Source organism: Gymnodraco acuticeps, unplaced genomic scaffold, assembly GCF_902827175.1.
Source record: "Gymnodraco acuticeps unplaced genomic scaffold, fGymAcu1.1, whole genome shotgun sequence".
NCBI classification, from domain to species: Eukaryota; Metazoa; Chordata; class Actinopteri; order Perciformes; family Bathydraconidae; genus Gymnodraco; species Gymnodraco acuticeps.
Window position 1 is genome coordinate 8684 of NW_022990543.1, and position 17852 is coordinate 26535.

Here is a 17852-nt window from a genome sequence, read left to right on the forward strand (position 1 = left end):
TCGTGTTCGTGCCTGTCGTGTTCCTGCCGTCGTGTTCCTGCCTGTCGTTCGTGCCTGTCGTGTTCGTGCCTGTCGTGTTCGTGCCTGTCGTGTTCGTGCCTGTCGTGTTCGTGCCTGTCGTGTTCCTGCCTGTCGTGTTCGTGCCTGTCGTGTTCGTGCCTGTCGTGTTCGTGCCTGTCGTGTTCTGCCTGTCGTGTTCGTGCCTGTCGTGTTTCGTGCCTGTCGTTTTCGTGCCTGTCGTGTTCTGCCTGCGCCTGTCTGGGTTCCGCCTTACCGCCTCCGGTCATGATTATCTGCCAATTGTCAGTTTGTGTTCTGCATAAAAATCTTAGTTTATCTTAAAATGATTTTGAAGAAAAGGCATCACTCTCAGGGTAATACAAAGTAAAAGTCACAATTTCTTGATGGTTTTTGGCGATACTATTTTTCAACCACCAGCTAAACAAACAACAACAAAAAACACACCTAAAAATGATAGGTAAATTAATTTAAAAAAGCTAGAAAACACAAAATACAAAGAAAGGAGAAATTGCAACCCAAACTAATAACATCTAATTTAAAATAATAAATCAGTGTTGTAAGTTAGTTGTGAATAAAATCACTAAAACATTGAAGACATGGTGACTTTTACTTCTTATTACTACAAGAGTCGACTTTTTACGCATTTGCTTCTCATAGACCTGAGCTGGATACCAGACCTCTCACCAAATGCATGCTGGGAAATGCTGCAACCGCTTCACAACCATAAGCCGAATTAGTGGTTAAGAAAATTGAGGTATGACTTGTACAAAAAAAAAAATGATGAAGATAGTGATGGTGGGTTAAAACAAGTGACTGCCTCCTTTTGGTGACTGTAACGAGGGACCTTGCATGCATTGACTTTTCTAGCTATCACAGAGAAAAAATGAAATAAAAACGAAAGGTGGTTTTGTTGTTGACAGATGGTGGATTAGTCATCTTTCTGATGTCCAGAACTCTTCCTGGTCCTTGAATTTTGCAGGTGTAATGCAAGTGTTTTCCCCCAATCGACGGCTTTTTTACCTGCGACTATGGCTCCTCCTTCTCGGACTCTCTTTCTTGTGCGCTCGGGGGATACTGAAGTCTGAGGACGTCTCGTTGTCGTACAGCTTTCACCCTGACCTGAGCCGCTCTCCTCCTCCCTGCCCAGCGACCAGGGTGAAGTCGAGGTTACAGCAGGAACGGTTGGTGTCGCGGAGCCTGCTACCCTCCGTAGTGACAAGCACTGGCCACTCTCGCTATCAAAATAAAACGCTGAGGAGCGAGTCGTCCGAATCACCCGAGGACTGCCGATCCAGAGGTTGTTGGCGGGGCTGGCGGTGCTAGTAACGTTGTTTGAAATAAGTCAACGCGCTGTCTCCCAGATCCCGAGGTTTGAAACCCTGTCCCACTCCTGATCTAAGCCCTCCTGGGAGGTAGGGGAACAGGGCCGAACCGGAGGCACTGCTGCTAATGTCTAAAGCCTGTCTTTCTTGGGTGGGGGTGAAGGGGGAGGCTGAGGCTGAGGAAGTTTGGGCAGAAGTTTGTAGGGGAGGGTTCTCGTCTGATGCGGAGAACCAGGAATCCCTGACGCCAGGGGCTGCAACAGAAATGGGGCGGGTCACTATGGGTGATCTGGAAAAGGAGGGAGTGTGAAGAGGACGATGACGGCGAGATATGGGAAAGGAGAGGCTGATGTAAGGACACACCATCAGATCCTGCTACGGACGGAGAACGTAGAAGATCGTCTATACCAACACCAGAGGTTGAAGGGACACCTACGCTAGAGTAAAGCTCTAAGCTAGCAGACGCCCAAGCGGAGGACGGCAGGGGGACGTGAGGAGATGCATGCAACCAGGACTAGGACTCCGAAGGCTCCAGAGAACAGTCACACACTCCAAGTCCACCGCCGCTAACTAACGGAAACCCATCACCGCTAACCTCGGGGAGAAAAGACTCTATCGCGTTCCCCTTGGCGTACCTTGCGTCATCAAACGCGACTGGGAAAGAGCGGGATGACCCCGGAGTTGTGCTGGAAAGGGTGAAGTCGCTAGAGAGGAAAACTGAAGGCTGAAGGGTGGGAGACAGAGAGAGCGTTGAGAGAGACGGACCCCAGGAGGATTCGGACGGTTCAGAGGCAACAGACGGATCCGGCAACGTTTGTAAAGGAGGGGTACCGCTAAAGACTGAAAGGTCACCTGAGGACTGCGTCAAAGAGGAAGACCCGGACAACAAATCACCATCGCTATCATTATCATCTAACCCAACACCAGGGTCAGTCACCCAACCAGACAGGGGCTGTGAGGGGGTGAGGAAGGGCGGAAGCAGGGAGCATAGGGTTTGAAGGAAAAGCCGAATCTTTGCCAGACTGCGGAGCGGTGGCGGCATGCTGGGAGTCCGATGCAGACAACAAGCCAGGACGAGGAGGGAGGGTCATGCAGGCAGGTGGAGGGGGTCCGCAGTGTCACATAGAGGGGAAGAGGAGGAGGAGGGAAGAGGAGGAGGTGGAAGGGAGGACAGAAGGACGCTCACCAGTGGACATCGGCTGTGTGGTCTGCAAGAGAACGCCACCCAACCCCACAGAGGTTGTCGTAGATGAAAAATGAGGCATTCCACGACTTGTGGTCCTACTTGGAACAGCTTCAACCGGAAGAGGAAGGTCGAGAAGTTGAAGTTTTGATCTCTGGAAGACTTCCGGCTCCAGCAGACATGGTGGTGGTTTCTTCATTTATGGGACGCCCCAGGCCTTGGTTGATCTTGGCCCGGACGAAGGACGATGACGTTGTGCTGCTCATGTCACGGGTACGAGAACTCAGTGTGGTCGTGGTGGAGCTGAATGAAGAATTACCTTTACCACCTTTTGTCTTTGCACTTGTGGGTGTAGGAGTAGTGGTACTAACAACTCTGGAGTCTTTTGGACTGATGCCTTCTAGAACACCATTCGTCTTTGCATTGGGGTACAACGGAGTAGTGGAGGTGGCAATTAAGGTTTTCTTGGTGGTTGTTGTGGAGTAAAAGGGAGCATTGCCACTAAAGTCAGCACTTCCCCTGGTTTTCGGGGGTGATGTGATCTCTAATGGACTTGTGGTGGTACTGCGACGTGTGTTCTCTTCAGATTTGATTAGGACTCGACCATGCGAAGTGGATCTGACCGTGGGATCAGTTGTGGTTCTCCTCCGACCAGTTTCTGCTGTCGTGGTTCTGATGCCAGGGAGAGGTAAAACAGGAGATGGAGAAGTCGTGGTCTTTGGGGGGTTTGTAGGAATCCAGGCCAGATTGTAATCCTCAGTTTGGATAGGTTCATTCCAAGACAGAACGGGTTCATAGTTGCCCTGTTGGTGAAAAAAAAGGGGTTATGGAAAGTCATTAATAACAGAGACAACAACATTTTAACTCCCAACTCGTCAAAAACAGCAGCTTGGTCGTGGCTCTTGGTTTCAAACTTTGAAGCTCTTGGTGCTTATCTATCGTCTCGGACAGCATGTTCATTTATTGTTGTTATTGGCAGCTGCATATATGAAAAAAAAAAAACATTACCCCAAAAAAACTGCAACAAAAGGTTTCTTTACAGTTTTGTGTAGTATTATGTGTCCCTAATAACATACGTCTGGCAAAATCTGTGACATTTTCAAGATTGCGTTCAAGATGGCCGACAATTCCTTAACATACCCTAACTCCTTCATAATTTATTCTACACAAGTAATTTTTTTGGCTAAACCTATGTTTTGGGCGCCTAGAAATCCATTGGACTTGTCAAAGGGACTTTCCGTGTTCATAGAAAAAGTAAAGTTTGGCATGTTTGGATTTTATTTGATTAAGTTGAATCAATTTGATTGATTGATTGCGGTTTTGACCAAAAAGGAGGTCCATTACCGTTTGCAATGTAACTGCTGTTAGCTAAGTACAGAGCTTTCGTTGAGGTCTCTGTTTTGCGTGATAGGAACTGCGGTCTCTAGGGTTTGAATCCTGTATTTGCTTTATTAACATCTGTTACTTTGAGTTTCTAATAATGACACAGATGGGTTTACATTGGAGTTAGTTGATATGAATGAAGCATCTCTTACAGACGCTAAAGGGTCTGTTTGACGTGTTGGGAGTGAGACAGAGTTAAAAGTTAATTAATGATATGCAGTGATGAAAAATAAAAGGTTGTCTTACCTCTTCGTCAAATTCATTTGAATCCGGATCCATTGCATTTTCTGGGAAAAGGCACAGAGTGCATGATTAGTGACATAACACAAGTCTAAACAAGGACTAACGTAGCTCTTGTCAAACTCATAGAATACCACCTTTTATTCATTCCTATTTTGTTTTTAACATTTTCCTGAAGTATATTTACGTAAATGCTGAAATCAAACGTTTGAAAATGTATAAAAAACCAATGCAGAAAAGCAGAGACATATGACAAACGGTAAAAGCAATTAGAAAACATTGTGATGAGAACACCACGGAGAGGAGAAGGCAAATCCGTGGGACACTGTATATCTTGATGTGTACGTTTTTGTTATTTTAAACCTAAAACTCTGTATAACTTCGGTATTGAAACCTGAATATGAATGTGTTGATGTTGATGAATGGGTGAAATGACACAGGGAGACAATGGAAAAGAGGGAAAGGTTGTGCACACCACTTCAAGCAATGTATTGGCTTTATAATAACCACAACACGGCATGGGGACAAACACTTGCATGCAACAAATCCGTCAGACTTTCATGCATGGATTCCCCCGAAGACACAACACAATAAACCTTGAACAAAAAGCATTTGCAATGAATCATCCGCACAGCACACAGGGGGTTGTGGCTCTTACCTGTCTGAGGCTAAGTCACACATCATGGAGACCAGATCAAACTGGTCTGTGAAGCATGAGGTGAGGTTTTACAAGTTTAATGAGGTGGATTCGATGGGAGGGGCTCAGGGTTTGAGGCTAAAAATCTACTTAAATTGATCAATGGAAAGCTTTTGTTGAGGTATATTTGGTAAATAAAATGAGGAAAAACTACTTTATTAAGTGTTCATAATGTTAGTTAATTTATTATTAGTTGATCAACAGAAATGGGCGACTCAACAATCGCATTAAAACCCAAAAAATATATGCAAAAACATGCATGTTATCACTTACTAGTGATTGTATATTATAATATTAGATGGATTTAGCAATAAACAATAATCTTTACTTGCTTTCGTAGATAGCTTGAAACAAACACATTCATGTCAAATGCTGAACGCATTGAAATATAAAGTATTTTTCAATTGAATAATTTATTCATCAATTAATAATATCATAGAATAAATGTTCTGTTGATCAACTAATGTAAAATCGGCTAACAAGTACAGCTAAAGTTGTAGTTAGTGCTAATGTTATGCTAGCTGCGCTGGTGTAGCACTAAGCTAACGTGACAATCTCTATGACTGCTCTGAATTGGAAAACCCTTTATTAGCTGCCATAATGTAAGGTTGTATTGGTTATTACAAGACAGGAGTTTCTTCAAAAATATGTAAACAGCTAAGATTGGGTGCTAACATTAGCTTAGTGTAAGCGTTAACTAAGCCGGCATGCTACATGAAAATCAGTCACGTAAATCTATGATATGTCGCAGAATATCACCCATTCATGCCAGCTGACACTGAAATAGGATGCAGGTTATTTTCTTTTCTTTGTGGAAAGACATATTAGTTTATTTAATGTAAAGTTCAGTGGAAATACAAAGTTACTACGATTATCAGTCCAAGCCATGTTACACAAAATGCTGCTGCACACATGCAAACATTTCTCTTACTGTGAGAGGCAGAGGGAGCGGACGCCACACAATGAAAACAAAACAAAAATGGCGAGTTTGGAAATGACCCCAAACCAAGCATGTTCTATCGTCTTAGGAAATATATAAAGAAAGCATAATTAAGGGAGTACACAGAGAAACTTGTGAAACACATAGAAAGAGACGAGTCAAACAACAGCACTGCTTGTGTGATTAAATCCTCACAAAACACAGAGTGAAAGGCAGGGAGGGTGAAGAGTGAGATAAAGAGGAAGAAAAACACAATATATATCTAGTTGTATCATTCAGGGTTCAGAGGAGTGTGAGGATGGAAAGGTTTATAAAAGAAAATGAACGTGGCTGATGAAAAAACACATGACCAATATATGAAGACGAGAAAAAATTCAAAAATGAACTGTGCTTCAAAACAAATACTAACCCTAATGAAGAAGCTTAGCTATTGGATTTGTTTACGCACAATTCATTAACTGTAGATATATTTTTTTCACTTGAGATTTTTTTTAAGTTCTCCCAAGTTTCCAAATTGCCTTTTTACTTAATTATTTGTATCAGGAAAGACATTTTATTTTAAAAGTGTGGAAGTGAAATAATTTTTTTTTAAATAATCATGTCAGTCTTATTAATTTTTCTAAATTCTGGTTTAAAAAACAATAAACTAAATCAAACTATTTGACTTTTTAAGTCACAATGAAGATAATAATAATAAACCACAATTATTAGATTGTAAAGCAGTAAGAAGACTGAAATGATGAGATTTTAAATAACATTTACCTACAACTACTTCATTTGAGTAAAAAAGCAATTGAGCCAACGCCAGAAACTATACTATGACAAAATAAGACAAATGTTGACTTAGTATTGAAATGCTTTTGTACGTACTTACTATTTTTTGCGTATACGTATAACTTATTATTTTTAGAGTATAAGTCTCAAACCAAATTATGGCAAATTAAATCTATTCAAAATTACATTAGTTTTGATAATGTAGTTGTAAACACAAACATTTTAGTTAGCATCTAATAAATTATACTTAGAAAAGTCATATTTTACACTTTTCCTTGGGAACGGGATTCCATACATTTAGTTATTCTACTGTTTAATTTTTTCCAATGTCCAAATAATTTGCTTAGAAGTCAAATAACTATTATCCATATTAAGATTTAACTTCTGAAAAAAGAATCGCAGTGAGAAATGATCTGTACAGTTGATCTGCCGAACTCTACGCTCGGTCTCGGGCACGGCCTCTCTTACCGGGGTCGTCTACGGGCATGGAGACAGTCAGCATGTCGCTCACACGTCCGAACAGACCGTTGGTGCACACGGCCACCACATGCACCACGTAGCTGGTGTTCGCTAGCAGGTCGCCCACTATCGCCCCCTGGTGGAGGGAGAAAGACAACAGCTTTGAACAACCATTTTAGATGATGATTCATTTATTTTACATCATGGATGTAAAATAAGAACTGGATACAGCGTGGGAGGCGGGGCCTCATTCATTCCTATGAGAGTTGCTCAATGGCGGCATGATGATAACATGGCCCACCTTTTGAGAGAGCGAAACGTCACAGATTACCCCGGCATGCCTGAGAAGTACCCGTATGTGCACTCATAGAGCATGCGCAACTTTAACCACGCTGCCCAAAAGGGCTCGTTCACATTAAGCACGTGAATTTGCGTACACGTAACAGCACCGCGCGTTCATGACAGCATGGTACTGGATTTATATTAACGAGGCGGCAGTTAGCAGCTAGCGGCTAGCTAGTAAATTATGCTAAATTACACATCCATCGTTATGTACTTTTATATTACGCTGACATCAGGGTCTAGTGATATCCAAGCTACAGAGCTTCATTTAGCATGATACTTGTGTGGGTTGTACATGAAACCACTTGGTAATATATATAAATGTATATGTTGAAGCCTGTTATGATCAATTGTGAGTTAAACTTTATCTAAAAAGTAAAGCTGATGATGGATTACTGTGGTGGAGTTAAAATAACAATAGCCTATTTCTTTTTGAAATGTGATGGAGTAAAAGGAAAGTAACTGATTATTCATGTTAGCCCACAAGTAACTAAAACAATTGCAAGTGCAATAAGAAGCTACAGGAACGTTAATCTACGTCGGTAATATTAACTTTATTTAATACAACATTTACGGTACAAGATTTACATCATACAGCCCATGTAGTATAATATTTTACAAATGATGAATTACAGCAAACATGTGCAATATATCCGTTATTACAGCTCCGTGGGCTGGCAGCATAGGCGGTGCGTGAGGCTCAGGTTTGGGAAGGCTAAATAACTTTCAAACACTCGGTAGTTTATTTTGTAACCAGTTGTTCTGTATTCTCCTTGCAGCAACTCTGTGGCTTGTATCCTGGATTATATGTTTAAATCATGGATGTTTAAAGTTCATATTTGTCTAATATTAGTTTACTTTTCATTAATGAAGTATGACGCTGCGCTGTCAGTACACTTGTCCCTGTTTGTGATTGGTCAAATGTAGCTAACCCCGCCCCTTTCACATGAACGCGCTCTCAGCTGGAGAGAGAAACCCTGGCTTGATTTACCGAGTTGATAACCAGCGCCGTAGGACCGCTTAGCGAGATCTCGTTTGTTAGTTTGTTGTTGTTAGTTAGTTTGTTACTCAAACATATCCAGGGTCTGTTGAACTGGCTTCGTAGCACACAGGGCACAGGTGGCTAGCAGCGCTAATGTCAAAGACACAGACATTATACATTATATTTGTATTTTACCAGGATGCAGTGACACAAATATTTGGGAAGGCTGAGCCTTCCCCAGCCTACAGCACCCGCCGCCCCTGGCTGGCAGTAAGGCGATATGGTTCGTTGTTATTATGGGTAAAGAGAAACTCATGTCGTGCTGAACACGTAACATGAACGTGCCGGGCGGCGCGGTCCCGTGGGTTAGATGCGCGTTCATAATGCCGAGGGAAATAACTCTCAGAATAACGTTATTAGCACATTTTTACAACTTAAGGAACGAATGTTTTTAATAAGGGCTATACAAGTGTTCATACTGGGTTGTTTATTTAGTTTTAAAAAAAATTATCCAACGAGTTACAGACGTCTCTTTCCCCATGTAAGTCAATGGGAAAAAGTGTTTCCGGGCCCAGCAACCTAAAGGAAGTGTAGTACCGCCGTTTGACCAGCACGAATATTCTCATCAGACTCCGGCGCACTTCCTGGGGGCTTGGTTTACATGTGTAAGAAATAATCAACATATTGTGCAGGAACTTAAGGGACACTGTTGTAGTGTGTTTCCGTGGACCGGATGTTGGCGACACATTGAACTTCCGGTTTTAGGATTATTATTATTTTTAGCCAGTAGCATGTAGCCAATAGTATATCGTGTATGTGAATATAAGGAGAATGACGCGTGGAGTTACATACTAAACACACCGTCTCCAACTCTCACTTATTGACGCTGCATAACTACTATTATTCAGTGTTTATGACCAATAAACACTGAATAATTGTGTTTTTTCTGGTGTTAGCTAGCACGTCTTCCGGTCTCGCCCCCTGGTGGAGGGAGGAGGTAAATACAACAGCTTTGAAGAACCATTTTACAGACCCAGTTTAGATGATTCATGTAAAAAAGTAATGTGTTCAATAATTGGAGAGCAGGGACTATTTACAAAGCTAAAGCTCTCAAATGTTTTGTCTTTGCTAGTTGGTTTGGTGTTAGCTAGCAGGTCGTCCAGTATCGCCCCCTGGTGGAGGGAGAAGGTAAGACAACAACTTTGAAGAACCATTTTACAGACAATACCACCAGGTTGAGATTATTCATGTTCAAGTAAAAAAGTCATGTGTTCAATATTTATATTTTTTGTTTGTTTTACTTTTGTGTATGCACCATGACATCAAGTCAAATTCCTCGTACGTGTCAACCTACCTGGTAATAAACCTGATTCTGAGGTGTTACTCTCATCTATGTGCTCAATAATTGGAGAGCAGAGAAAAGCTGTCGAATGTTTTTATTGGTTTTCTCTAACGCTAGTTATAGCCTTGGTTAGATCTGCTTTTTGGGGCTTGATAGAATGAAGAAACTACTCTGAGACAATCCTCATTGATGATATTGACTCCCTCTCACCACGTCCTGGTCTCCGTCGGTCAGGTATATGAAGGGCGCTGCGTTCAGACCGTTGTCCAGGCGGTAGCTGACGGAGTATTTCTCGATGCTGGCGTCGTACACGGCCCTCGGACGTTCCCACGTCACCAGCAGGCTGCTCAAGTTGTGCGGCACCGCCTGGATGTTCTCCGGCTCAGAACTGCACACTGAAGGGAGAGGAAACAGACGGGAAAATATTGTAAAAAATATCATTTTAAATTCCAAATGTTCATAGGTGTAGAAGAAGTATAAGTACATTCACTCAAGTACTGTAATAAACTCCACTAAATGTATTTAATACCTTTAGTTACTTCACAGATGTGGATGAATGATGGTAAATCTAATCAAGTGTTGAATCAGACTTTAGTTCCACCTGGAGTAAATCCACCAGCTACCCTGCAGTATACAAAGCCATTCAAACTAGCTGCACCTTCACCAGCTTTGAGAACACTTTCATGATCAATCATTATAAAACATATCATATATATTATTCTGAAATGGACCAATCTGCACAACGACTACTTTACTGTCGCTACTTTCACTATATTTTGATGAGAATACTTTTCTACTTTTACTTGAGGAACATTTTGAATGCAGGACTTTTACTGTAACAGAGTATTCCTACACTCTGGTACTTCTACTTTTACTCAAGTACAAGATCTGAGTACTTCTACTTTTACTCAAGTACAATACCTGAGTACTTCTACTTTTACTCAAGTACAAGATCTGAGTACTTCTACTTTTACTCAAGTACAAGACCTGAGTACTTCTACTTTTACTCAAGTACAAGATCTGAGTACTTCTACTTTTACTCAAGTACAAGATCTGAGTACTTCTTTTTACTCAAGTACAAGATCTGAGTACTTCCACTTTTACTCGCCGCAAGATCTGAGTACTTCTACTTTTACTCAAGTACAAGATCTGAGTACTTCTACTTTTACTCAAGTACAAGATCTGAGTACTTCTACTTTTACTCAAGTACAATCTGAGTACTTCTACTTTTACTCAAGTACAAGATCTGAGTACTTCTACTTTTACTCAAGTACAAGATCTGAGTACTTCTACTTTTACTCAAGTACAAGATCTGAGTACTTCTACTTTTACTCAAGTACAAGATCTGAGTACTTCTACTTTTACTCAAGTACAAGATCTGAGTACTTCTACTTTTACTCAAGTACAAGATCTGAGTACTTCTACTTTTACTCAAGTACAAGATCTGAGTACTTCTACTTTTACTCAAGTACAAGATCTGAGTACTTCTACTTTTACTCAAGTACAAGATCTGAGTACTTCTACTTTTACTCAAGTACAAGATCTGAGTACTTCTACTTTTACTCAAGTACAAGATCTGAGTACTTCTACTTTTACTCAAGTACAAGATCTGAGTACTTCTACTTTTACTCAAGTACAAGATCTGAGTACTTCTACTTTTACTCAAGTACAAGACTGAGTACTTCTACTTTTACTCAAGTACAATCTGAGTACTTCTACTTTTACTCAAGTACAAGATCTGAGTACTTCTACTTTTACTCAAGTACAAGATCTGAGTACTTCTACTTTTACTCAAGTACAAGATCTGAGTACTTCTACTTTTACTCAAGTACAAGATCTGAGTACTTCTACTTTTACTCAAGTACAAGATCTGAGTACTTCTACTTTTACTCAAGTACAAGATCTGAGTACTTCTACTTTCTCAAGTACAAGATCTGAGTACTTCTACTTTTACTCAAGTACAAGATCTGAGTACTTCTACTTTTACTCAAGTACAAGATCTGAGTACTTCTACTTTTACTCAAGTACAAGATCTGAGTACTTCTACTTTTACTCAAGTACAAGATCTGAGTACTTCTACTTTTACTCAAGTACAAGATCTGAGTACTTCTACTTTTACTCAAGTACAAGATCTGAGTACTTCTACTTTTACTCAAGTACAAGATCTGAGTACTTCTACTTTTACTCAAGTACAAGATCTGAGTACTTCTACTTCTACATTTACTTAAGGACCAATAATCTGAGTACTTCTACTTTTACTCAAGTACAAGATCTGAAGTACTTTCTACGTTTACTCAAGTACAAGACCTGAGTACTTCTACTTTTACTCAAGTACAAGATCTGAGTACTTCTACTTTTACTCAAGGTACAAGACCTGAGTACTTCTACTTTTACTCAAGTACAAGACCTGAGTACTTCTACTTTTACTCAAGTACAAGATCCTGAGTACTTCTACTTTTACTCAAGTACAAGACCTGAGTACTTCTACTTTTACTTCAAGTACAAGATCCTGAGTACTTCTACTTTTACTCAAGTACAAGATCTGAGTACTTCTACTTTTACTCAAGTACAAGATCTGAGTACTTCTACTTTTACTCAAGTACAAGACCTGAGTACTTCTACTTTTACTTAAAGTACAAGGATCTGAGTACTTCTACTTTTACTCAAGTACAAGATCCTGAGTACTTCTACTTTTACTCAAGTACAAGATCTGAGTACTTCTACTTTTACTTCAAGTACAAGATCTGAGTACTTCTACTTTTACTCAAGTACAAGATCTGAGTACTTTCTACTTTTACTCAAGTACAAGATCTGAGTACTTCTACTTTTACTCAAGTACAAGATCTGAGTACTTCTACTTTTACTCAAGTACAAGATCTGAGTACTTCTACTTTTACTCAAGTACAAGACTGAGTACTTCTACTTTTACTCAAGTACAAGATCTGAGTACTTCTACTTTTACTCAAGTACAAGATCTGAGTACTTCTACTTTTACTCAAGTACAAGATCTGAGTACTTCTACTTTTACTCAAGTACAAGATCTGAGTACTTCTACTTTTACTCAAGTACAAGATCTGAGTACTTCTACTTTTACTCAAGTACAAGATCTGAGTACTTCTACTTTTACTCAAGTACAAGATCTGAGTACTTCTACTTTTACTCAAGTACAAGATCTGAGTACTTCTACTTTTACTCAAGTACAAGATCTGAGTACTTCTACTTTTACTCAAGTACAAGATCTGAGTACTTCTACTTTTACTCAAGTACAAGATCTGAGTACTTCTACTTTTACTCAAGTACAGATCTGACTACTTCTACTTTTACTCAAGTACAAGATCTGAGTACTTCTACTTTTACTCAAGTACAAGATCTGAGTACTTCTACTTTTACTCAAGTACACAAGCTGAGTACTTCTACTTTTACTCAAGTACAAGATCTGAGTACTTCTACTTTTACTCAAGTAACAAGACTGAGTACTTCTACTTTTACTCAAGTACAAGATCTGAGTACTTCTACTTTTACTCAAGTACAAGATCTGAGTACTTCTACTTTTACTCAAGTACAAGATCTGAGTACTTCTACTTTTACTCAAGTACAAGATCTGAGTACTTCTACTTTTACTCAAGTACAAGATCTGAGTACTTCTACTTTTACTCAAGTACAAGATCTGAGTACTTCTACTTTTACTCAAGTACAAGATCTGAGTACTTCTACTTTTACTCAAGTACAAGATCTGAGTACTTCTACTTTTACTCAAGTACAAGACCTGAGTACTTCTACTTTTACTCAAGTACAAGATCTGAGTACTTCTACTTTTACTCAAGTACAAGATCTGAGTACTTCTACTTTTACTCAAGTACAAGATCTGAGTACTTCTACTTTTACTCAAGTACAAGACCTGAGTACTTCTACTTTTACTTAAGGACAAGACCTGAGTACTTCTACTTTTACTCAAGTACAAGATCTGAGTACTTCTACTTTTACTCAAGTACAAGACCTGAGTACTTCTACTTTTACTCAAGTACAAGACCTGAGTACTTCTACTTTTACTTAAGGACAAGACCTGAGTACTTCTACTTTTACTCAAGTACAAGATCTGTGTTATTTCCCACCATTTTGTGTCAATACCCAAAGGTCTCACCCAAAAAACTGGATAGAAAAGAGGACAATATTAACAGGCCTGTTTTAACTGGTTAAATACTTGCACACTGTATGCGGCCCCAAAACGCATTTGTTTCTTCCGGGAAGCGCATGACGTCATGCGCTTCCCGGAACAAAATGGACCAATCCGGGGAGCTCCTCACACACCAGGATCCCTCGGCGTCACTATCAAATGCAGTGGGGGGACCTTTAGCGTACATTTTCAACTAACAGGGAGCACCATTGACTTGCATAGAGCTCCCTGAACGCTGGTAATAGACGAGTTGGGATCGCGGAGAAATGCTCTCCACAGACCCATTGACTCACAGCGTTATAAACCTTTTTCTAACTCAATATCAAGCCATACTTATTGTTTGTGTGTGCTCAGGATGAGTTTCGCGCTGTCTCGCTGTATCGCCGACCCGGAAACCACACCAGTAAGCCAGCTCACAAAGCAGCGAGCCTCGCAACGTCCCGACCAATCAGAGCACAGTGGGCTCACAGGGAGGGGGGGGGGGGGGGGGGCAGGAGCTCCAACAAGCCGTGTAGGACAGAGAGCGAATACACACACTATACAGAGATGCTGTGAGAAACCAATGTGAGTTTGGAACATTGAACAATGTGACCGTGACATGGGACCTTTAAAAAGCAAAGCATAAATAACATTTCTTTATTATTTTTATTTGTCTGTGTCTGATATAAGCTCTAAGACTTTTTAAATTGCTGGTCATTTTGTATCTCTATAATAAACATATAAACACACGCCTTAAACCTTTTTAAACCAAGATTATTAAGTGTAGTGGACGGTTGTTTTTAAGGGTCTCCGGCCCCCTGACAGGGAGTCTGGGTCAGAGTTGAGATTAGAGAAATTGACAGACTCTGGATTAACTCAGATTAGAGGGGAGAGGATGGATGATTATACACAGGAGGATCCTCCACCTCCCAAACAACAACACACTTCCTCCTCTAGAGACCCTGAGCTGACCCTGCTCTCACTGACCTCTGACCTCTGTGAGGCATCAGAGGGAAAACGAGTCATTGATGAGACTTTTCAGTGCTGAGAAAACGAGCAGAACGATCTCGTCTAAACTCAGATCTGCCTTTGACAATCTGCTTTATCTTTACCACCAACGAAAAGTGGAATATGCTTCCTGCTGAATATGAAACATGCAAACACTTCATATGTCTAAACAAAGAGATAGATTTGATTTATTTTGTATTCATTGAATTGTAGTTTTAAAGTTGTACTGATAAACGTGCTGGTATTTATGTGAACTATATCATAATTACATATTATGCATTTCTTAAGTTATTTAGTAAAGTATATTTAATTAATGTAGATATGCTGTAGTGGCAATACACATCTGTGCCACTAGAGGGCAGAAGAGAACCGATTAAACTTCACAGGAGGGGCTTTGATTGTGATTATTAACCATACTGTTGCTGTGAGTGTGTGTGTGTGTGTGTGTGTGTGTGTGTGTGTGTGGTGTGTGTGTGTGTGTGTATGTGGCCTAGCATTACTATACTTGTGGGGACCTAAATCTGTTTAAACAGTCACGTGTGGGGACTCGCCTCACTTATGGGGACATAATGGAGGTCCCCATGAGGGGGATCATTAATTTTAGGGTGAAGACTTGGTTAGGGTTAGGCATGTGTTGGTTATGGTTAAGGTTAGCATAAGTCTCCAGGAAATGCATGTAAGTCAATGTAATGTCCCCTGAAGTGATGTATACATGGTGTGTGTGTGTGTGTGTGTGTGTGTGTAGATAAGGACGGGTAAAAAACTACCAAAAGAGTCCTTTTGTTTTTGTGCTTTCTCCACTTGGCGTTTTGCCTCGCTGTGTTAGCGGAGGTTTTCCTGCACTGTGACCGCCATCTTTTGTCCCCTCTTTTAGTTGTGATTGACGAATGGAAACTGGCTCAACACAGCACATTGAAGATAAAGGAGATAGTCCAGGTCTATATATGGAGTCATACAAGGTTTTTGAAGGGAAACCCTGCTTATTGTGACTCTGAGGAGCAGACGTCAGATGAAAAGAAAGCGACACAATTACAGACATGTCAGAAAACAAGCTCTTAGAGAAACGTGTTCCAGGAGCTGAAAGGAGGAATTATCATACCAGAAAACACACAAGGGATGGGTGAGGCAACAAGTGTGTGTGTGTGAGTGTGTGTACGTGTGCGTGCGTGAGCTTCCCTAGAGCATGTGGGATGACTCGCAGTATGTAAAGAGCTTTGAGGGGTAGAGAAGACCTGACAAAGAGCTGTATAAGTACAGTTCATTTACCATTTGCTGTTGTCACCGTACATTTCCTCGTTGCAGGACAAATAAAGGACTTCTGATTCTGATCTAAGAGTTCAAATGTTTTGAAACGTAAAACAAATCAGCTGTAAGTCTATTTTTTATAAGGACAGTTTGCCAGTGGATTCTCTCTGCGCTGTAAACGAATGTGAAGTACTGATCAGATTATAAAACCGCTCTGTAACGTCAGAACCAGCCCGATCAATACCTCCTGATTACCGGAGTGGAAGCTGAGGTTTATTTGGGTCACTGGAAGCTATTTTTATCCCGCTGTTATTTTATTTCCCTTCTTTCCTGATCCAGTTGTCTGTGATCTATTTAAACTGGTATTTAATTAGCTTTAACTGGGACTCTCCACACTGCGGGTCACGCTGAGGGAGCTCAGATAATAATGGGTGTTCACATAACCTCATGATGGACAGAGGTATCTGAGGAGTGAGAGGTGCGTTTTGGTGGACTGAAAGCAGGATTTGTCAATGGTCTTAAAAGCTCCTAAATTATAATTAAAAAATAATATATCGAATATTTATATTATAAGAAAATAATACAAAAATATATAATACTATTATTATTAATAATAATAATAAATAATTCAATAAAAAACATAAATAAATAAAAATACGAAAAATAAAGATTAAAATAATAATAAGTATTTACAAAAAAATAAAGAAATAATAAAAATGGTAAAAAGTCTCGTGAAATAGTGATGTGTAAATACTAACAATTATTTTCTTTATTATTCTCACTTTAATGTTTAATGCCATTTCATTCAAAATTAATTTTACAAATATGAATGATAATAGAAAATCTATCATTTTTCTAAATGTATTTTCTTCTTAACATTTGCATTGTGTTCATTGTCTCTTGACCCCACACGTGTTGCACACGGCACACGTGTTGCACACGGCACACATGCAGCCCAGAGGAGAAGGGGGTCGTGTACCTGGAGAGAGCAGCTCCTCGGTGCCGGTGTAGGAGGAGAACAGCTGACCCATGAACTGCTGCTGCTGCTCTCTGTAGTTGTTCTGCAGATAATCCATCAGCATCACGTACCCCGCCTGCTGCATCGTCATCACCTCGCAGAACATCTCCAGCTGAACAACAAACAACAAACAAACACCTTCAGCTCAAGGCTTTTATTGTCATGTGTGAATTTCCTGTTGTTTACTTTTAACTTGTGATGTGTCATTTTGCAAAGCACTTTGAGCGGCACGCGTTGTATGGAAATATAAATAAAGCTTTATTATTATTACTAACAAGCGTACGCTATCGTCCTCGTGTTTGAGATGGAGGTCAAATATATTGTGATGTCTGATCTTCTTTAAACTCCGTCCTCCTCTACAGCGGGTAGAGTAAACCCCTGCCGTTTGGAAGTGAGTGGGCGTTGAGACGTGAATTAAACGGGAGTCGTCCCGTAATCTGCCCGGTGACTCACTTCCCTCCAGCGACGCTTTCAGAGTCAAACAGAGCGAGAAACATTAACGTCGTGACTCTAAAACATTCAAGTCTGGCAGCCGACTCCAGCAGGAATGCAAACCAGTCGAGGCTCGTCACCTATTTCTGGAGAGAACATCACGACAAGATACTCCCCACAAGCTTCAACTCTACAGATGAAATGTCCTCTTTGGTCGATCAATTATGGATCAATTATCTATGTATTATTATTATATTTGGGGCGGTTTTGGCGCAGTGGTTAGAGCGTTGATCATCAGATCAAGGGGCGTT

General features: G+C 40.4%; 1 pseudogene; it reads right to left on the reverse strand.

Annotated features, from left to right (window-relative positions):
* Positions 1-291: 291 nt before the first annotated feature.
* The window catches only part of LOC117553416, a 102880-nt pseudogene continuing 85319 nt past the window's right edge, over positions 292-17852 (reverse strand).